Below are 16816 nucleotides of genomic sequence, written 5' to 3'. Positions count from 1 at the left end.
TTAGTGCATAACTCGTTAATAAACATGCATAATAAATTAGGGTAAAAGACGCATTTTTAAAGATTAGCAAACAGTTCAGAAAAGCAACCGTTTTTGAAGAAAAATATGTGTGATAAAACAAGAAGGAATGAACGATGAGCCGCGCCATCTATCATTCGACGAGCTTTATAATTACAAACTGGGTATTTTCAATCACTTTTCTACACTAATCACCCTCATGAATTTATAATTAGAGTCTGATTTCATGCAAATGAGGGCATTGCATGATCTCAAGTGTGGGGAAGGGTTATAAATTCTCTCGAGTTTATACTTGGCTTATTTTCTAAATTTTATGAAAATTTGAAAAATTTTAAACTAAATGAATTTAAAATCATGTTTATATATATTTATGAACGGTGAAAACTAGGTGTTAATACCGAAATTATCGTTACCTCGGAAAGGACATAAATTGAGAAACTCCCTAAAAATGATTGAATTCATTTAAAATGGAATAAAGGAGAATAAAAAGGCAAAGAAAGAAACTAAGTGTGGGGAGAATGTGGCAAGTTATTCAATTAAAAACTATCTATCACATGTTTCTGTAAAGTTTATTGCAGGTACTTTTGTTTTGGACTAAATTAACTATTTTACCCGATGAAAGAAAAGAAAAGATGGATCTACACGATGAATCAATTCCATCATTAAAAGGAAGTAAAGTCTTCCGAAAAAGACACGCGCTTCTTGATTTAGGTCAAGAAGTTGTCCTCCAGACCAGTTGTAGGTTGACGAAAAATCTAGAAAAGTCATCACTAAAATCAGCAGGAAATCCACGGACCTCAGCATCAAACAGGGTCGCCAAGTGGTCAGACTTATCCTAACCATGAGAGGGTCTATCTCGTAAAATGGGGAGGGCACCGTGCAAATTAGCTTGATAAGACTAATGAATCAGATCCCCAGAAAGGATTGTGATGACCCAAAAATTTCTGACCAAATTTAAACTTAATCTTTGTATGATTAACATTTCCGACATGATAAGCAAAGTCTGTAAAACTGAATCTCAAAATTTTTGAACTACTTTTATATATTTTAATACCCTTCGGTTGTTTTCGACGATTCGCGAACAATTATATGTAAATAGATACATATATACTATAACTTGAAAAGGTAACAATGTATTAATTGTTTGATACCGTACATTAAACTTATTGATTTAAATATCTATTTGAATATATATGATAAGTTGAAATATTTATTATTAAAATTTATTTATAGATAACTTTCAAGGTGTATTTAAAAACTGATTTATATATTAAAAAGATATATACATATATATAATTTCAAGTTATTTAGTAAACGATAGTAACATTCGATTCGATTGATATTTAGATAAGTTAACTAAAGCATTTAAGATGAACCAGTAAAACACTAATTTGCTACAGTATTTTCAAATTGCTACAGTACCCAAAAATGCTACAGTGTTTTTGAAAATCACTATTTGCTACAGTGAAATTGACTTTGCTACAGTGAATTGCTACAGTAAAAAAATGACTTTGCTACATTAACTTTGCTACAGTAAACACTATTTCAAAATAAATAAATAAAATATACATATGTATATGTATATACTGCGAGACGATGATTTATAGAAGCAAATAACCAAAACACTTAATTGACTAAAGCTACACTTAGAGTGACATAGTTATCAATGATTAAATTTAATTTTTGATAAAGGTACACGTCACGTAACGAAAATTGCTAGTTTTCTAAGCGTACGTAAGGACGTTCGAAAAACCGAAACCGGGACATAAGTCGAGTGACGATGTACGACTTATCGGAACAAAAATTATAAGTTAACTATGCAAGTAAATTTAATATAATATATAATTAATTATATAAATTAAATATATTATATTTATATTAAATAATTATGTCGACAAACAAAAAGTTAAAAGTTTGTGAGCTGTCATACCTTCCCATGCGATCGCATGGGAAATGGCTTGGGAAGCCATGCGATCGCATGGCACCCTTTTGCTGGCCACATCTATAAATTCGCGATTTCTGCTTCTGATTCAATTCATTATTTTTACTCCGTATTTATTATTATTATTATTATTATTATTATTATTATTATTATTATTATTATTATTATTATTATTATTAATAATAAGATTATTATTAATCTTATTATTTTTATTATTAGTATTATTATTTTTGCGATACAAAAATAATAATGTACATAAAATATTACGACGGAGTGCTGTCCAAGTAATTTTCAAAACAAGTTTCCGAGCGAGCTAGAGCTAAGGAAAATATGGGTTATTGCCAAGGAAATTATGGGTAATGTTCGAGGGTATTTTTGAGAATCAAACCTCATGTTTATCATCTCCGATGCGTCTACGTGCTTTCCTACAATATTGTATATCAATATTAAACAGTGAGTTTCATAAGACCCCTTTTACTCCTTACATTTTTGGGCTGAGAATACATGCAAATGCTTTATTAACTGATATACAATATTTATATGTGTGAGTTTCATAAGACCCCTTTTACTCCTTACATTTTTGGGCTGAGAATACATGCAAATGCTTTATTAACTGATATACAATATTTATATGTGTGAGTTTCATAAGACCCCTTTTACTCCTTACATTTTTGGGCTGAGAATACATGCAAATGCTTTATTAACCGATATACAATATTTATATGTGTGAGTTTCATAAGGCCCCTTTTACTCCTTACATTTTTGGGCTGAGAATACATGCAAATGCTTTATTAACCGATATACAATATTTATATGTGTGAGTTTCATAAGATCCCTTTTACTCTCTACATTTTTGGGCTGAGAATACATGCAAATGCTTTATTAACTGATATATAATATTTATATGCGTGAGTTTCATTTGCCCTTTTTACCCTTTACATTTTTGGGCTGAGAATACATGCAAATGCTTTATTAACTGTTTTACAATATTTATATGCGTGAGTTTCATTGCTCCCTTTTTAATTGCTTTTGCAATCTATATTTTGGGCTGAGAATACATGCACTTTATTTTAAACGCAATGGATACAAGTACATACTAAATTCTACACTGAGTTTGAACCGAAAATCCCTTAGCTTTGGTAACTAGTAACTGCCAGTTATAAGAACTGGTGGGCGCGAGTAGTAGTATATGGATCCATAGGGCTTGATATCCCCGTCCGAGCTAGAGCACTAGCCTTTTAACGGACGTATGCTATTTGAGAAGCGTACACGTTGGTTTGCGTATATTATTAAGATGATTATACAAAGGGTACAAATTATATATACGTTAAGTTTAGTTACCAGGGTGCTCAATTTCGTAGAATATTTTGATAAACGTTTCTGGATGAAACAACTGAAATCTTGTGATCCACCTTTATATACAGATTATACGAAACATTAAAACTATGAACTCACCAACCTTTGTGTTGACACTTGTTAGCATGTTTATTCTCAGGTTTCCTAGAAGTCTTCCGCTGTTTGCTTATATGTTAGACAAGCTATGTGCATGGAGTCTTACATGGCATATTTATCAAGGAAACGTTGCATTCACCAAATCATCACCATGTATCTTATTTTGACTGCATTGTCAATGGAAGTATTATTGTAAACTTATTCACTGTGATTGTCTATATGTAAAAATCATCAGATGTCGAAAATCTTTGATTTAAATATTCATTTATGGTGTGCCTTTTCAAAAGAATGCAATGTTTACAAAACGTATCATATAGAGGTCAAATACCTCGCAATGAAATCGATGAATGACGTGTTCGTCCAAAGGGATTTGGAAGGATCGTCACAAGGATAATCTCCTTAAATATTAAAAATCAGCTTTTAAGACTGATATTACTCAATCCTTGAGATTGACCTTAAAGATTGAGAATTCAAACTCATGGAATTCAATGATATCTAAACTCGAGCTTGAACGAGAAAATATTTTGATCAAAATTATAAACCGATTTGTTTTCTGAAAACCCATTTTCAATGCGTTCATTACCATTGAATGTAAAATCCTAGGAATTCACCTGGAATTCATTAGGTCACCTGAACCAAATCGGGTGTCAACCGTAAGAACGGTGGTTGCATAGCATGATCGAAGACAGGACCTTGTGCCAGACCGAAAAATTCCTAGGGTGAGCTTTACTATTGCTCCTACAAAGGATAGTAATTACGTCCGACACGTTATAGACCATAATTAAAAGCATGTCAGGGGACATTGCCTTAACAGTTGCTTGTTCAACGCTTTCCTTTACAACCGGACGATAGTTTATCGAAAGGTAATATACGGAGCAAGTATACTGGACGTGTTGCTTTCCTAATACAAGGTTAGCAAGTGGGTGACACAAAACCACAAGTGTTGAGCTAAAATTTTCAAATCTGAAACCCACACAACCCACAAAAATATTTTGCAAACACCGGTGAAGGGTTATTCCGGAAAACGTGTCTAGGGTAAAAGCTAGATTGAATTTTTAAAAGATCAAATGTTTTCATAAAGATCCAATTTCCTAACGGATCTAAATTTTCATAGTCATGTGGGACTGTAAACCGCCTTTCAAATGTGCACTTTGCTTTGGGAACCGAAAGTAAATCGGCTATTTGATTGCAAGTGTCGTTGACCTAAACCCAAGGCAACTGTGGATGACACACCCACCTTTAACCATGGTTCTATCGTTACTATCATTGTTTATACCACCATATCAAAATCACTGACGTACAAAGTGTGATGAATAAAAAAGTGATTCATGTATGTTTTTATTTCAAATTCTGTATTGCTTGAGGACAAGCAACGCTCAAGTGTGGGGATGTTTGATAAGGCTAAAAAGGAACATATATTTCATAGCAATATCCCTCCTAAATAATAGGTTTTCATATGTAATTGTATTATATTTTTATTGTAATTGTTTAAATAAATAAGTGCGAAGACAAAAGGCGAAAAAGAAGATTTGAAGACACAAACGTCCAAAAAGCTCAAATATTCAAGATACAATTCAAAAGGTTCAATTTATTGATGAAAAATGTCTAAAAATGACAAGAGTACAAGTTACAAAACGCAAAGTACAAGATATTAAATTGTACGCAAGGACGTTCGAAAATCCGGAACCGGGACATGAGTCAACTATCAACGCCCGACGCAACGAACCAAAAATTACAAGTCAACTATGCACAAGAATATAATATAATATTTAAATAATTATATAAATTATTTATATATTATATATATATTTAAAAATTATGTCGACAAGCTATGAGACAAATGATCCTGAGCTGGATTTTCAAACTCCGCGACTCGCGGAGTTTGAAGGCTAAAAACTCCACGACTCGCGGAGCTGTCAGAAATCAAAACTCCTATAAAAGCTCACGAATTCTGCGAGTAAAAATAAGATAATAATAATAATACTCCCTAGTATAATATAAATAAATATATATATATATATATATATATATATATATATATATATATATATATATATATATATATATATATATATATATATATATATATATATATATATATATATATATATATATATATATATATATATATATAGATTAGTGTTATATTAGATTAGTTCGGGTTATGTAAAGGTTATTTTACGGGTTTTAAAGTCGGAGCTCTGTCCGTGTAACACTACGCGATAAATAATCAATGTAAGCTATGTTCTCCTTTTTAAATTAATGTCTCGTACTTAAGTTATTATTATGCTTATTTGAGCTAAAGTAATCATGATGTTGGACTAAATATTAAAGACGGGGTAATTGGGCTTTGTACCATAATTGGGGTTTGGACAAAAGAACGACACTTGTGGAAATTAGACTATGGGTTATTAATGGGCTTTATATTAAATTAACGATACCTCGTTAATTTAATATAAAGGTTATGATTTGACGTATCTATATATAACCACATACGCTTAATCGGACATGATGGGCGGGATATTTATAAGTACGAATTATTGTTCATTTGACCGGACACGGGGATGGATTAATAGTCAATGGACTCATTAAAACAGGGGTGGATTACATTCAAGGGTAATTGGTGTAATTGTTAACAAAATATTAAAACCTTGGTTTACACACAGTCGATAACCTGGTGTATTCATTAAGCAAAGTATTAAGACCTTGTTACAGTTCGAATCCCCAGTTAGTTGGAATATTTGACTTCGGGTATAAGGTTAAATTTGCCGAGCAGTTTATAATTATGACCGATAAACTATTATGGACAAAAACCAGATAGGTTTCAAATACATCCAGGACAAAGGACAATTAACCCAGGACAATAAATTAAAATCAAAACGTCAAACATCATGGTTACGGAAGTTTAAATAAGCATAATATATTTTATTTCATTTTTCCTCGTACTTTTATTTATTGTCATTTTAATTATTGTTATTTATTTTATATTGTTATTTAAATATCGTCATTTACTATACGCTTCGCTTAAAATGTAAATCGACAAACCGGTCATTAAACGGTAAACCCCCTTTTATATATTATTATATATAATTATATATATTTTGTACAAATATAGTTGTTTAAAAATATAGTGTGCAATAAGCCCGCTCCCTGTGGAACGAACCGGACTTACTAAAAACTATACTACTCTACGATTAGGTACACTGCCTATAGTGTTGTAGCAAGGTTTAGGTATATCCCATTTGTAAATAAATAATTAAAACTTGTGTAATTTTTAATAGTATTTCTTGTAAAATTAATAGTATTTTATATACACCTCGCACGACATCAGAGGGATAATGGAGAACATGCTAGTTAAAGTTGGTACTTTAGTATTTCCAGTAGATTTTGTTGTTTTGGACATAGAAGAAGATTCTCAAGTTCCTCTCATATTAGGAAGACCATTCTTAAACACGGCTAAAGCAATGATAGACGTGTTCGGTAAGAAATTGACCCTAAGTATAGAGGACGAGAGTGTTACCTTTTCAGTTAATAGAGCAATGCAACAACCACAATCTGCAGATGATACATGTTATTATATTCAAACTATAGATGCACATGCAGAATTATTAGAAGAATTTCCAGAATTACAAGGAACATGAGAATGTTCTTTAGGAGAAGGTAATGAACCAATTGATGAAGCTGAAATGTTAGCTACACTTATAGCTAATGGATATGAACCAACAACAGAAGAAATTCAAATGCTAAAAGAAGAAGACAGATATCGATACAAATCATCGATAGAAGAACCTCCGAAATTAGAGTTAAAGCCACTTCCAAACCATTTGGAATACGCTTATTTACATGGTGAATCTGAATTACCTATAATAATATCGTCTTCTCTTACTGAAAATGAGAAATCACAACTCATTTCTGTGTTAAAAGCTCATAAACCAGCCATTGCATGGAAAATTCATGATATTAAAGGAATAAGTCCTTCGTATTGCACACATAAAATCCTTATGGAAGAAGGTCATAAAACGTATGTGCAACGCCAACGAAGACTAAATCCTAATATGCAAGATGTAGTTAAGAAAGAGATTATTAAACTGCTAGATGCAGGTCTAATTTATCCAATCTCTGATAGTCCATGGGTAAGTCCAGTTCAATGCGTGCCTAAGAAGGGTGGCATGACTGTCATTACAAATGAAAAAAATGAGCTTATTCCTACTAGGACTGTAACAGGATGGCGTGTATGTATTGATTATAGAAAATTAAATGACGCCACCAGAAAAGATCACTTTCCCTTACCTTTCATTGATCAAATGTTGGAAAGATTAGCCGGAAATAGTTACTATTGTTTTCTAGATGGATTTTCCGGATATTTTCAAATTCCAATAGCACCCGAAGATCAAGAGAAAACCACGTTCACGTGCCCTTATGGTACTTTTGCTTACAAACGCATGCCATTTGGACTTTGCAACGCCCCTGCAACCTTTCAAAGGTGTATGATGGCGATTTTTCATGACATGATAGAAGAATGCATGGAAGTTTTCATGGATGACTTTTCACTCTTCGGTGATACATTTGAAACATGTCTAGTTAATCTTGAACGAATGCTTATTAGATGCGAACAATCAAATCTAGTACTTAATTGGGAGAAATGCCATTTTATGGTTAAAGAAGGCATCGTTCTTGGTCATAAAATTTCAAAAGAAGGAATTGAAGTAGATAGAGCTAAAGTAGATGTAATTGCTAAACTTCCACATCCCACCAATGTTAGAGGAGTTAGGAGTTTTCTAGGGCATGCCGGTTTTTACCGACGTTTCATAAAAGATTTTTCTAAAATTGCCACTCCTATGAATAAACTCCTAGAAAAAGATGCTCCATTCATCTTTTCAGATGAATGTATCAAATCTTTTAATATTCTTAAAGAGAAACTCACTAATGCGCCGATCATGATAACACCAAATTGGAATCTACCATTTGAACTAATGTGCGATGCAAGTGATTTTGCAATGGGAGCCGTTTTAGGACAAAGGATTGAAAAACGATTTCAACCTATATAGTATGCTAGTAAGACGTTACAAGGAGCACAAATGAACTATACAACTACTGAAAAAGAACTCCTTGCTATTGTCTTTGCTTTTGACAAATTTCGATCATATCTCGTTCTAGCAAAAACGGTGGTCTATACCGACCATTCTGCTCTTAGATACCTATTTTCGAAACAAGATGCTAAACCAAGATTAATCCGTTGGATCTTACTCTTACAAGAGTTTGATATTGAAATCCGAGATAAAAGAGGAGCAGAAAATCTCGCCGCTGATCACCTTTCTCGTCTTGAAAATCCCGAGTTAGAAGTTCTAAATGAATCGGCCATACAAGACAACTTTCCTGATGAATATCTATTGAAGATAGATTATAAAGAAATTCCATGGTTTGCAGACTATGCAAACTACTTAGTTTGTAGATTCCTTGAAAAAGAATTATCGTACCAAAAACGAAAGAAATTCTTCAGTGATATAAAACACTATTTCTGGGAAGATCCACATTTGTTTAAAAGTTGTCCAGATGGAATAATACGCCGATGTGTATTTGGAGATGAAGCCAGTAAAATATTAAACCATTGTCACACAGGACCAACAGGAGGGCATAATGGGCCTCAACTAACAGCAAGAAAAGTTTATGATGCTGGATTCTATTGGCCTACAATTTACAAAGACGCACACATTCTTTGCAAATCCTGTGATGCTTGTCAAAGGGCCGAAAAAATAAGTCAACGTGATGAAATGCCACAGAATGTCATCCAAGTATGTGAAGTATTTGACATTTGGGGTATTGACTTTATGGGTCCATTTCCAAAATCTCATAATAATCTATATATACTCGTAGCCATTGATTATGTATCTAAATGGGCGGAAGCACAAGCTCTCCCAACTAACGATGCACGAGTTGTAGTTAACTTTTTAAAACGTCTTTTTGCAAGGTTTGGAAAACCGAAAGCTTTAATAAGTGATCGGGGTACTCATTTCTGTAATAATCAACTTGAGAAAGTTCTTAAAAGATATGGAGTAACTCATAAAATCTCCACCGCTTATCATCCACAAACAAGTGGACAAGTTAAAAATACCAACCGAGCTTTAAAACGTATTCTAGAGAAAACCGTAGGATCAAATCCGAAGGAATGGTCCATTAAATTGGCGGATGCACTCTGGGCTTTTAGAACAGCCTACAAAACTCCAATTGGAACCACACCTTTTAGACTTGTTTATGGAAAAGCATGTCATCTTCCAGTAGAAATTGAACACAAAGCATTTTGGGCTTTGAAGACATGTAATCTTGATTTACATGAAGCCGGGCGTCTACGATTAAGTCAACTAAATGAATTAGAAGAATTAAGACATGAAGCATACGATAATTCGTTAATCTATAAGGAAAGAACGAAGAAATGGCATGATAAAAGAATCAGAAGTTCAAAAGAATTTAAAGAAGGAGACAAAGTTCTTCTTTTCAATTCACGATTCAAGCTATTTCCTGGAAAATTGAAATCAAGATGGTCTGGACCATTCATAGTCAAAAGAGTTTTCCCATACGGAACGATAGAATTAATAAATTCAAATGGGATTGAATTTAAAGTTAATGGTCACAGAGTTAAACACTACACAGATAGTCCGATGGAAGTCGACAATGAAGTTAATCACAATTTCGACACCACAGCTAACTAAGTGTGGGGAGAATCAAGGGGTTTATGTATTTCTGTTAGAGTTAGATTGTCTGTTTTCGTGTAGTTCTCGAAAATGGAACCCGAATGGTCTTTCCCTAGCAGACCCTAAAGAACTAGTCTTCTCTCCCCATTCTGAATTTTTATTTTTTTTAGGTTTTTAGGAAATGAAGACTGCCTGTGAACTAAACCATGGTCTAATGCTACACGCTTTGATCACTAAACGTAATAATGACACACTTCCGAGTGAAATAGTATCAGTAATCAGAGAAAGAATGGACGGAGTTAGAAAAGAATCCAGATGCGAAGATAATAAGTTATAATTTGGTAAAGGAAAATTAAAATCCGCAGCAAAAAGAAGAGCACGACACCTAGAAAGATGGCACAAATGCGGAAAATGGTCACATGGAGGTAAATGTTCAAATAATCAAACCTATTCAAACACCGAATTTGTTACTTTATGCAGAGACGGACCGTTCATATGTTTAGAAGAAAAGACACTGAATGCTCGAGGTTACGCCTATGTAGCTGTAACGACCCGACCAAAACCGTTATTGACGGCGTCGTTAACTTAGGTCCCGTTGCGTGGTCGTAGTCCCTATATGAGACTCGTTTGACCAAAATTATGTCGCATTCATTTGAAAGGTACAAGACTTGCAAGTTTAGTTTACAAACAATTCGACAACAAGTTTAAGATTTCAAAAAAATTGTAAAGTATAAATGAAATAACTTGCGACATAATATAAGTTGAAAATCACAGTTGCTATAAATAGCGTAAGTATGTATGCTTTAAGGTTTAATCCAAAAGTGCTATCACTAGCGTATGCATGTATGCTTGACCTCAAGCAAGTAATCAAAGTGTGCGGAAGCATGTATCAAGTAGCCGAGTATGAACCTGAGAAACATATAGAAAACTGTCAACGAAAAACGTTGGTGAAATCATAGGTGTATTTGTAAACGTTGTTTTTGAACCACAAGATTTAGTATTCCCATAGTTGATTATCAAAATCGTTTGCATTCCAAAAGTATTGTTCGCGAGCACCCAATTATCAAAACTTAACCAACGTTACCCCATCACACAGTGCTAGAACCTACACTAAAACACAAAAATATATTTCATCCGCATAACGGTAGCGAACCGTCCGAATGAGGGTTTGTTAAACCCGTATGGCCACACAATATAAGTTCTCGCTTACACCCTGCAAGTGTAACTAATGATAATCGAATTGAGGCATTTTTGTTCTAACTCGCACGTGGAATGTTTGTTTTCACACTTGTGTTCAAAACATAACAGTAAGTAGTACAAGATGTAACAAAGTATATGTTTTCTCAGCCCACGATTTAAAAGTATAAAAGTTGTTGAAAAGGTGGGACTATGATCTCACCTCGAGTGCACGAGTATAAAGGTACTTCAACAAGTAAACGTGTGCATGAAAGTTGCTTAGCCTTGACCTAAACAAGTAAGTTATATCAATTAACCGGTTACGACACAAGGTCGGGTGAAATGTGTTCAATTAGTCCTATGGCTCGTTACGACTCGATTAAGTATAGCATGTGAATCACGTTGTCAAGTTTCATACAAGAAACAAGTATAAAAGCATGTTAGAATGATTGTATAAAAGTTTGGTTAAGTTTGACTAAAAGTCAAACTTGGTCAAAGTCAACGAAAAAGTCAACACGTTCGGGTTCGGTCCCGAACTATTTTTCTGAGGTTTTTATTCATATATAAGCATATTAGAACAAGTTTCATGTGAATCGGAGGTCGGTAGCTAGTCAAACATTTCGCGTGAAATGTGACAAAGTGAGCAGAATCTGGCCAGGCGATTCTGCGCGCCGCGCGGGGATGTGGCGCGCCGCGCCACTACCTGGCCAGAGAATTCTGGTCAGTTTTTCCAAGTGTGCACGAACCAAAACCTTTTCCAACCCAATTCTTGACCCGCAAACACTTATAATGCCTATTATATATCGTCGAAAAGGTATTTTGACGAGGAATACAACTAACCATATATCATCAATCAAAAACATCATTTACAATAACCGAAAACTCGTCAATTGATCAAGAAAGGTTTATTTTCAAGGTTTCAAGTTCGTAAAACGTATTTTATGATTCGGGAATCCAATTTACACATACGATATGCCGTTTTGAAGGTAATGAAGCATACATTACAACTAAACACTTACTAATAACATTTCATGGCATTCGAAACATCAAAAGCTCGTTTTAAGTCTATCAAACCCTAACCAAAATCCGCAAAAATCAATATTCATGTTTTTGAAGTTTCCTTAATCAACCTACGCATCAAAACGAAGCTAGTGATACTAGTAACACAATTAAAACATGAACTTTAACAATTTAACAACATTAACTCATCCAAAATCAAAGATTTAGCACATCCATTTCAAATGTTCAAACTAGTTACTCAAAACAACGAATCGAGCAAACAAAACATATATTCATGTTATACACGAGCCATAGACACTAACTAACACCATTTCAAGTCAAAAACACGAATTTAGAAAAATCTAGAGTTTTAGAAATGTTACCCAAAATCAATGAAGTTAGTATCAAATCGTAGAGGATGATGAGAGGATCAAGAATATGTAGTCGGATTTGTTGTGAGCTTCCAAGATTGAATTTAGATGATGAATGAATGGAATGGGTTTGTGTGTGTGTTCTTGAGATGGAGAGAAAAGGGATGAGGGAGATGATGGAATGGATGAAATGGGTTGACTAGTTGACCTAGTCAACTAGTTTGCCCATTTGGCAACTCCGGTCCCTCGAGTTTCAAAGCGGGTGCGGGATTTAACCGATAGAATATTTTTAAAACGCAAGTTAACGAGAGATGTTATAATTAAATGACGGAATTATTATGAACGTTAGTCAACGGAAACTACGAATTTAAATAACGAAAGGTATTATTTAAAAAAAAGACGGTGTTAAAAATAAATTTAACGGAAAAACGCGGGATGTTACATTATCCACACCTCAAAAGAAATTTCGTCCCGAAATTTAGTTGGAAGTAGTAGTTGTTGAATCTTCCTCGAGATCTTGTGTTGCCAATTCTACGAATGAGGGAGAAGTACGTCCTAGGGTATTTCAACGAATTTTGACGGTCGGGATCATATGTTGTTTTAAGGTTTGGCTTCACGATTTATGGTTTCAACCGGTCCTCCTAGGAAGTGAGGGTTATCGTCGATAGTGAGTTCATCAAAGAAGATAACAAGTTCTTGTTTCGCAAAACACGTCTTTGAGTTGATACATCGAATGTAGGATAAACGGAGACCCAAAATGAGTCGGAAAAGTCTAAACGGCTAGCGACGGGTCCAAAACACCCCAAGAATTTAAAGGATCAAAATATCGCGGATTTAGCTTCCTACGTTTTCCCGAAACGGATTGCACCTTTCCAAGGTGCGACTTCTAACGTGACGCGGTTTCCCACATGGAACTCGAAAGGTTTACGTCTAACATTGGCAAGCTCTCTGGGCGACTACGAGTCGTGTTGGGTCTTTCTTGAATATGAATAAATTTTCTCAGTTGCTCATGAATAAACTCGGTGTAACGACCCTGGTTTTACCAACGTTATTTATTAATAATTATTATTATTAATACGTGTGATTAATCGAATGTATGTTATTACATTTACATGTTGCTTTAATTGCCCGTACTTGAACTTTAAATGCCCGAAATGTCTTTGTGACACCCGGAACTTGCACGAATAATATTTTAAGATATTATTTACATTCATGATTAATTTTATTAATCATTTTAATTAACTAAGGCTTTTAGTTAGTTACTTGGGCTTAAGTTGGACTTTTAGTGGACTTACATGTTACTTGCATACAACTTGGGCTTTATACATGTACATGGACTTATGAGAGCCCACCCTACTTATTAGTTGGACTTAATTAGCCCATTAAGACTTGCAAGTATCAAACTTAAGTGTAACTAGTTAGTTACATCCATTTAGAATCTTGTTAACACTTGATCCCCATGTAAACACCTCTTTTACCCAACTTTTGTCATCTTTACATGCTAGTAACCACAAGACTCCTCCCACCCTCCATTTTTCTGCAGAAAAAACGTGGCCTTAGAGCCATTTGATGGGAGTTTTGGTTTTCAAATTTCACTACTTACTTCATTCACATTTACTCTTTCATTTTACACACACATTACTTGCATACTTTTCTCTCTTTTCTCTCTCATTTTTCTCTAAAGATTGTAAGTATTATGAACAACTTTTCTTCTCTTTTCTTTGTCCCAAAACTGAATTTAAACATCACATAATCATCATCATCTTTTGTTGTTTGTTACTTAATCTTGTTGTAGTTTAATTACTTGTAGATTATTAAGTTGTTTACTTACTTACTTTCATGTTACAAGATCAAACTTCTTAGTTTTGATTCTTCATAATATCTTGTATTCATCAAGAACATCCAAGAACATAATCTATCTAGTTATGTTCTACATATTTTGTTTCAAAAGATTTAAAGTTTATAATCTTTATAATTGTTACTTGTGTTCTTGTTTGTTGTATGTTACTAGAATACCACCTTCATGGTTGGTTTAGGCTTATCATTCATTTTCTTTATTTCTTATTGTTAGTTGCTTACTACACATTTGAACAAGGACATGAAACCAACAAGAGCTTACACTTTGGTGCAAGTATCATGGATCCAACACTTGGTTGTGATCTTTCTTAGTGTTCATGAACTTGTTCATAAACTTACATGTAACCTTGGTTCATCAAACACTTACAACACTTGCACTTGAGTTATGATGGACAAACCTTGGTCAAAATGATGTTAACACATCAACGAGTTGTACACTTGAAGCTATAAGCATCAAGGATGAGAACCGTGATGAACATCAAGCACCGAGACAACCGGAACTCTCCAAAACCCACTGTTCTGTCTAAAACCTACTGACCTGATGCTTCTGGAACAGACCAGTAGACCTGGGCTGTTCTAACCTTGATTTTTAGATAGAACTTTTCGAGTAGATAACTTTTCATATAGGACTCGTCTTAATCCGAGTTACGGTTTAGGATTTATGGCCCTCCGATCGTTACCATGTCCTTTAACGTTGTGCAGAAATTTCTGACCTACTCGCACTTAGACCGTCGCCACGGTCAAACCAAGACGAGTTTGCTTCTGTAAATTTTACCACACTTAAGGGACTCATAGACGGAGCCATGACCACTGGTCTCACCTTAATTCAGTAAGGGTAGAGGCCGTGGTGACTGACCGAAGTCAGCCTTTGTTTTAAACGACTTTCATAAACGAGTCTTACTTGTTACCTTTTGTTTAATGATGATTGATGATGACCCTTATGACCTTAATTACGTACTTGTAAACCTTTTGAGACGACTTATTGACTTAGTGCTATTTGACTTAGGTTGAGGACGTTTGGACCGTTACTTGCACACCACTTTCCGACTACTACCTTACCATTACTACTAATCATTGTGAGTTATAGCATTCCCTTTTTACTTTAACTTATTTTGGGAACTGAGAATACATGCGGATTTTATGTTTTACATACTAGGCACGAGTACTTAAACTTATATATGTGTGGGTTATATAACGGCAGAAACATTCCCTTTAGCTCGGTAACGTTTAATCATTGGTTTTTGAACCGTGAACGCGAATCTTAGATATGGATCCATAGGGTTTGACATCCCCACTCGGGCTAGTAGCGCTAGCATTTAACGAGTGTTTAATACTTCGAGGTTATACGCACTTGCCAAGTGCACTTTAAGGGGGTACATTAAACGTTAAGTTAGTTACCGGGTGCCCACGGTTAAGCATATACTTTTACATACTTTTGAAACGCTCGTTGTAGCACTGAAATCTCGTGGCCTACTTACATTACTGTTATACTTAAACTATAACTCACCAACCTTTGTGTTGACCTTTTTAAGCATGTATTTTCTCAGGTGCTTGAAGTCGCTTCCGCTATCTTACTAGTCGTGCTGTAGAACCCGCTGCCTAGAGTTGTTATCGCATGACTACTTATGTTGCATTCAAACTTTTTACTTATGAACTTATGTTATGTAACGACCATTATGGTCACGTACACTTATTTAATGCTTCTACTTAGCGAAGCATACTTTTGATTTGTAAAACAATTGACGTATGTTATGACGTCACTTTTATTTATGAATGTAAACTCTGTTTTGAAAACGCATATAGTACTTAACCTTGTAATGATCCTGTTGTTGATGGTCCGTACATGATGATTTAGTACGGGGCGTCACATTTGGTATCAGAGCATTGGTTGTAGGGAATTAGGATGCATTAGTGAGTCTAAGACCGACCCGAGTAGGATTCACTAATAGGGCTAATCTACAACTTGTTAGTTTACTTGTTTCCGCTGAACTTACTGCATGCTGCTGCTTACTGTTACTGCTATATGCCGTATGCTACTACGTGATTTCACTACTGCATGCTATTACTTGCTTTCGATTGCATGCTAGTTTCGTACGATTACTGATATTGCCATGCTACTTATTGTTATACATGATTTAAACTGTTGGCCTATTATTTGCTTGCTTTATGACATACTGACATGGAAAATTTATTTTTCCTTGTTCAGATGTCGGACGTTCCACCTACTGACATCCCGAGCGGCTCAGGCCCCGTTGTTCCACCCACTGCTGCACCTGTTGCTGCTGCTGCTGCTGCCGACATTCCGGCCCCGA

The sequence above is a fragment of the Rutidosis leptorrhynchoides genome, chromosome 7 (genome assembly GCF_046630445.1).
Source record: "Rutidosis leptorrhynchoides isolate AG116_Rl617_1_P2 chromosome 7, CSIRO_AGI_Rlap_v1, whole genome shotgun sequence".
NCBI classification, from domain to species: Eukaryota; Viridiplantae; Streptophyta; class Magnoliopsida; order Asterales; family Asteraceae; genus Rutidosis; species Rutidosis leptorrhynchoides.
The sequence above is the reverse complement of the archived record's forward strand: the minus strand, read 5'-3'. Positions refer to the sequence as shown.